Raw genomic sequence first — 6,000 nt, 5'->3', positions numbered from 1 at the left:
TGTGCACTTGAGAAGAATGAGTATTTTGTTGTTTTAGGGTGGAATGTTCTGTATATATCTATGAGGTCCACCTGGTCCAATGTGTCATTCAATGCTCTTGTTTCTTTATTGATTTTCTGCTTGGATGATCTGTCTATTACTGAAAGAGGCATGTTAAGATCTCCTACTATTAATGTATTCATATCAATATGACTCTTTATCTTGATTAATAGTTTTCTTTTTAAAATTAATTAATTAATTAATTAATTTTTTCCAATTTATTTATTTTCAGAAAGACATTATTCATTATTTTTTCACCACATCCAGTGCTCCATGCAAGCCGTGCCCTCTATAATACCCACCACCTGGTACCCCAACCTCCCACCCCCTGCCACTTCAAACCCCTCAGACTGTTTTTTTTTTTAATTTTTTTTTTATTTTCAGAAAAACAGTATTCATTATTTTTTCACCACACCCAGTGCTCCATGCAAGCCGTGCCCTCTATAATACCCACCACCTGGTACCCCAACCTCCCACCCCCCGCCACTTCAAACCCCTCAGACTGTTTTTTTTTTTTTATTTTTTTTTTATTTTCAGAAAAACAGTATTCATTATTTTTTCACCACACCCAGTGCTCCATGCAAGCCATGCCCTCTATAATACCCACCACCTGGTACCCCAACCTCCCACCCCCCCGCCACTTCAAACCCCTCAGATTGTTTTTCAGAGTCCATAGTCTCTCATGGTTCACCTCCCCTTCCAATTTACCCAAATTCCCTACTCCTCTCTAACACCCCTTGTAGTCCATGCTATTTGTTATGCTCCACAAATAAGTGAAACCATATGATAATTGACTCTCTCTGCTTGACTTATTTCACTCAGCAGAATCTCTTCCAGTCCCGTCCATGTTGCTACAAAAGTTGGGGATTCATCCTTTCTGATGGAGGCATAATACTCCATAGTGTATATGGACCACATCTTCCTTATCCATTCATCCGTTGAAGGGCATCTTGGTTCTTTCCATAGTTTGGCGACTGTGGCCATTGCTGCTATAAACATTGGGGTACAGATGGCCCTTCTTTTCACGACATCTGTGTCTTTGGGGTAAATACCCAGGAGTGCAATTGCAGGGTCGTCGGGAAGCTCTATTTTTAATTTCTTGAGGAATCTCCACACTGTTCTCCAAAGAGGCTGCACCAACTTGCATTCCCACCAACAGTGTAAGAGGGTTCCCCTTTCTCCACATCCTCTCCAACACATGTTGTTTCCCGTTCTGTTAATTTTGGCCATTCTAACTGGTGTAAGGTGATATCTCAATGTGGTTTTAATTTGAATCTCCCTGAGGGCTAATGATGATGAGCATTTTTTCATGTGTCTGATAGCCATTTGTATTTCTTGATTGGAGAAGTGTCTGTTCATATCTTCTGCCCATTTTTTGATGTGTTTGTCTGTTTCATGTGGGTTGAGTTTGAGGAGTTCATTATAGATCCTGGATATCAACCTTTTGTCTGTACTGTCATTTGCAAATATCTTCTCCCATTCCGTGGGTTGCCTCTTTGTTTTTTGGACTGTTTCCTTTGGTGTGCAGAAGCTTTTGATCTCAATGTGGTTTTAATTTGAATCTCCCTGAGAGCTAATGATGATGAACATTTTTTCATGTGTCTGATAGCCATTTGTATGTCTTGATTGGAGAAGTGTCTGTTCATATCTTCTGCCCATTTTTTGTTGTTTTTGCCTGTTTCATGTGTGTTGAGTTTGAGGAGTTCATTATAGATCCTGGATATCAACCTTTTGTCTGTACTGTCATTTGCAAATATCTTCTCCCATTCCGTGGGTTGCTACTTCCATATTGGGGGCATAAATATTTATAATTGTTAGATCATCTTGGTGGATAGTCCCTTTAAGAATTATGTAGTGTCCTTCTGTATCTCTGACTACAGTCTTTAGTTTAAAATCTAATTTATCTGATAGAAGAATAGCTACCCCTGCCTTTTGAGGTCCATTTCCATGAGAGATGCTTCTCCATCCCTTCACTTTCAGTCTGGGTGTATCCTTAGGTTTGAAATGGGTCTCTTGTAGACAACATATGGATGGGTCCTGTCGTTTTATCCAATCTGCAACCCTGTGTCTTTTTATGGGTGCATTTAGGATATTCATATTGAGAGTGATTATTGATAGATATGTTTTTATTGACATCGTGTTACCTTTGAAGTCTTTTTTTCTGTAGATTGTCTCCATATATTTCTGTTCAATGATATTCTTAGGATTTTTCCTCTTTTATATAACCCCCCTTAATATTTCCTGCACTGTTGACTTGGTGGTTGCATACTCTTTTAAGCCTTGCCGATCTTGGGAACTCTTTATCTCTCCATCCATTTTGAATATCAGTCTTGCTGGATAAAGTATTCTTGGCTGCATGTTCTTCTCCTTTAGTGCCCTAAATACATCTTGCCAGCCCTTTCTGGCTTGCCAGGTTTAAGCACGGTATTTAAATGGTGGTGTTTTTAGATTCTCTCTGAGTGTGTGTTTAGTAGTTTTACTACTCTAAGGAAACTCAAATTCCAAACATGTAGCTATCATAAATACAGTATTTTAGAGACGTAATTCTGACACAATGTTTATATGCAGAATTACTACTGATATTTTGAATGTAATTGAATTATTTGTATATATACATTCTAGTTCTTTTTAAAATTTTTAAAATAAACACATAATGTATTATTAGCCCCAGGGGTACAGGTCTGTGAATCGCCATGTTAGACACTTCACAGTTTACGCACTTCACAACACTCACCATAGCACATATCCTCCCCAATGCCCATAAACCCACCATCCTCTCCCTACCCCCCTCCTCCCGGCCCCCCTCAGTTTGTTTTGTGACATTAAGGGTCTCTTATGGCTTGTCTCCCTCCTGATCTTGTTTCATTTGTTTCATTTATTCTTTTCCTACCCGTGAAACCCCCCACTTTGATTCTCCACTACCTCATATCAGGGTGATCATATGATAGTTGTCTTTCTCAGATTGACTTATTTCAATCAGCATAATACCCTCTACTTCCATCCAGTCATTGCAAATGGCAAGATTTCATTTCTTTTGATGGCTGCATAGTGTTCTGTATATATATATATATATATATATATATATATATATATGCACACACACGTATACTTGTATATATATATATACCACATCTTCTTTATCCATTCATCTGTTGATGGACATCTAGGTTCTTTCCATAGTTTGGCTCTTGTGGACATTGCTTTTTTTTTTTTAAAGATTGTATTTATTTATTTGACAGACAGAGATCACAAGCAGGCAGAGAGGCAGGCAGAGAGAGGAGAAAGCAGGCTCCCCTCAGAGCAGAGAACCTGATGCGGGGGTCAATCCCAGGGCGCTGGGATCATGACCCGAGCCACAGGCAGAGGTTTTAACCCACTGAGCTACCCAGGCACCCCGACATTGCTTTTATAAACATTTGGGTATACATGCCCCTTCGGATCACTACGTTTCTATCTTTAGGGTAAATACCCAGTAGTGCAGTTGCTGTTTCATAGAGTAGCTCTATTTACACCTTTTTGAGGAAACTCCATGCTGTTTTCCTGACTCGTTGCACCAGCTTGCATTCTCAACAGGGTAGGAGATTTCCCCTTTCTCCGCATCCTCGCCAGCATCTGTCATTTCCTGACTTGTTAATTTTAGCTATTCTGACTGGTCTGAGGTGGTATCTCATTGTGGTTTTGATTTGTATTTCCCTGATGCTGAGTGATGTAGAGCACTTTTCACGTACATTCTAGCTTTTAAAAATTCCTATCTCTGAACACATTTTTGAGTATCTTTTGTGTTATATTCCATTGCAGGTGAGGTGTGTACAAATCCAGCTGTGTAAAATACAAGATACATATTTGCAATAACGTCTCTCCCTCTGTCTGCACCTCTTCCAATTCTTTCTGATTGTTCTCCCTCTATTTCCTTCATCCTTATTATCTCTAAAATGTATGTACATACTACAGTCCTTTAAGTCCCATTAAGTCACACCAAAGACCTTTCATACCTATGACTGATGTCAACATGAAGTGCATTATTTCATTTTTCCCATATTACATTTTAAAGATTTACTTTTTGTGATAATGTGGAAGTAAGCTGGTGTAAGTTATGTCAATTTCAATCATTTATTGAAATGGTTACTTTTAGTATGCCATGGCCAGGTCTTACAACATGAGAGATCCACCTCCAGAGGCACCAACTTTTTTTTTTTTCTTTGAAGGTTTCTTTTAAAAGTTGCTAAACACTTGGTCCTGGCAGGAAACATGTGCTAACAGAGGATGGAACAGAAGAATGGCAGTTCTTTCACGGGGTTTATCCTGCTGGGGTTCTCTGACCGGCCTCAACTGGAGCTAGTCCTCTTTGTGGTTCTCCTGATCTTCTACCTGTTCACTCTGCTGGGAAATGCCACCATCATTGCCTTGTCCTACCTCGACCCACATCTACATACTCCCATGTACTTTTTCCTCTCCAACCTAAGCTTTCTGGACCTGTGTTACACGACCAGCAGTGTCCCGCAGCTCCTGGTTCATCTCAGGACAGCAGACAAGTCCATCTCATTTGGTGGCTGTGTAGTTCAGCTGTTTGTCTTCTTGGGGCTGGGATGCACGGAATGCATTCTCTTAGGGGTCATGGCGTTTGACCGCTATGCAGCCATCTGCAAGCCCCTGCAGTACACCGTGATCATGCACCCCCGTCTCTGTGCCCTCATGGCTTCTGCGTCATGGTTCTTTGGTTTTGGCAACTCCTTATTGCAGACAGTGCTCATCTTCCTTTTGCCACTTTGTGGGAGAAATAAAATAGACCACTTCATTTGTGAGATCCCCGCACTACTCAAGCTTGTCTGTGTTGACACCACTGTGAATGAATCTGAGCTTTTCTTTCTTGGTGTGATCATTCTCCTTGTACCTGTGGCATTAATCATCTTCTCCTATTGTCGGATTGTCAGGGCGATCTTAAGAATAAAGTCATCTGCAGGGCAGAGGAAAGCGTTTGGCACATGTGGGTCCCACATCACAGTGGTCTCCCTGTTCTATGGCACGGCCATCTATGCTTACCTCCAGCCCAGCAACAACTACTCCCAGGATCAGGGCAAGTTTGTGTCTCTGTTCTATGCCATCGTCACCCCCACGGTCAACCCCATCATATATACACTGAGGAACAAGGATGTGACAGGAGCAATGAAGAAGGTACTTTGCAGGGGCCATGACTCCAGATGACCGGGCGGGGAAGACCCTTTGATGGAACACATTGAATGCCAGAGTGATTAAGATGTTTGTGACCTACGTGGATCATCTAATATTTCCCGTGATAAGTTTCAAGGGAATTACCTTACTCCACTGTTTTATGTAAATGAGTACTCAAAATCCATATTCAAGGATTCACACAACTTCCAGAGAGGCTGATTTTTGTTCCTAGATCAAATGCACATATATGGATTTATTATTTAATTTGAGAAGGAGAGAGCATGTGCAGCAGGGGTATAGGGAGAGGGAGAAAGAATCTCAAGCGAACTGTACCCTGAGCACAGAGCCTGATGCTGGGATTGGTCCCACAACCCTGAGATCACAACCTGAGCTGAAATCACGTGTCGGGCACTCACCACGTGCACCCACCTGGCTGCCCGAGCTCTTCCTCACATTCGTACTTTAGAGACCTCTACAGGTTTTCATATTTCACTCCCATTTGGGAATCCTATTCCATTTCTAAGTGCAAAAAAAATTAATGCACATGATATGAAGGCATAGGCAAAATAAGAATATGAACCACTAACACGCTGTAAGAAATGTTAACATTTTAGCAGTTTTTGCAACTGTTGGAGGAACGTCACTTATTCTTGCATTTGGATCATGGCTGGATTACCAGGTCCATAGGTTGACCGTATCATTGCTTTTTCACAGAATTAGGTGGGCATCTGTGGGAACAGCATACTTTTAGATGGACGAGAAATTTGGTAACATCACTTCTGATACAGCCAT

General features: G+C 41.1%; 1 pseudogene; it reads left to right on the top strand.

The window, feature by feature from the left end:
- The first annotated feature begins 4,287 nt into the window (after positions 1 to 4,287).
- LOC122900356 lies at positions 4,288 to 5,241 on the top strand (annotated as a pseudogene).
- The last annotated feature ends 759 nt before the right edge of the window (positions 5,242 to 6,000 follow it).

Source organism: Neovison vison, chromosome 1 (genome assembly GCF_020171115.1).
Source record: "Neovison vison isolate M4711 chromosome 1, ASM_NN_V1, whole genome shotgun sequence".
Lineage (NCBI taxonomy): Eukaryota > Metazoa > Chordata > Mammalia > Carnivora > Mustelidae > Neogale > Neogale vison.
The sequence above is the reverse complement of the archived record's forward strand: the minus strand, read 5'-3'. Positions and strand labels throughout refer to the sequence as shown.